This window comes from Bison bison, unplaced genomic scaffold (genome assembly GCF_000754665.1).
Source record: "Bison bison bison isolate TAMUID 2011002044 unplaced genomic scaffold, Bison_UMD1.0 scf7180017864518, whole genome shotgun sequence".
Lineage (NCBI taxonomy): Eukaryota > Metazoa > Chordata > Mammalia > Artiodactyla > Bovidae > Bison > Bison bison.
In genome coordinates this window covers 19587737-19588698 of record NW_011495071.1, presented here as the reverse complement: position 1 = coordinate 19588698, position 962 = coordinate 19587737, and positions in this window count along the sequence as shown.

Here is a 962-nt window from a genome sequence, read left to right as displayed (position 1 = left end):
CCCCCCCCCCCCAGCCACTGTGCATTACTTGCAGTTACCCTTCTATACCATCCCTCCTCTTTGCCTCCCTCCATCTGTGGCCCAAAATGCCCTTTCCTATTACTTCTGCCCTCCTGGGCAACTATCATCTTCGAAAGCCAGTTCCTACCCTGGTTCTCCCAAGCCGTGTGCTCCTTCAGGCTCCTGTAACACTGTGGATGTCAGGTTTCAGGCCTTTCTGTCAATGCTACATTCAGTGTATCTCCCTCACTAGGCTGGGATACCTTCAGGGAAGGGACCCTGTCTGGATCAACTTGGTACCCCTGGGGCATATCACAGCACCTGGGCCTGAGTATCTGGTGACTAATAAGGATGCAGAGTGGTCCTGATGATTGTTGACACTAAAGAGAGAACAGCCGTATATCACATCTTTAAATTATCAGTATATCCTGGGCATACTGTACTAGATAATTGTTCTTGTTTGATGTCTCTTTCACTTCAGCTTTTTGAGTCTCCATTTCATCTGCTAAATGAAGAAAATACTCATGGGTTTAATGAAGATTGAGTTAATATGAGTATACTGTCTAATCTGGTGTCTATCACACATACATCACCCTGGCCTTCATATATAGTAGCTTTATTACTATGAATTATGGGCCCTGAAGAAGATCTGTGTTCGGTCCAGAATTGCAATTAAAGCAGCCTCCCCTCAAAAGGAGCATGTGCTGTGTTCTGTGCTTAGTCGTCCAGTCTTGTCTGACTCTGCGACCCAATGGAGAGAGGAGCCTGGCAGGCTGCAGTCCATGGGATTCTCCAGGCAAGAATACTGGAGTGGTTGGTGTTCCCTCCTCCAGGGGGTCTTCCCAACCCAGAGATTGAACCCAGGTCTCCCGCATTGCAGGTGGATTCTTTACCGTCTGAGTCACTAGGGAAGCCCAAGAATACTGGAGTGGGTAGCCTATCCCTTCTCCAGGGGATCTTCC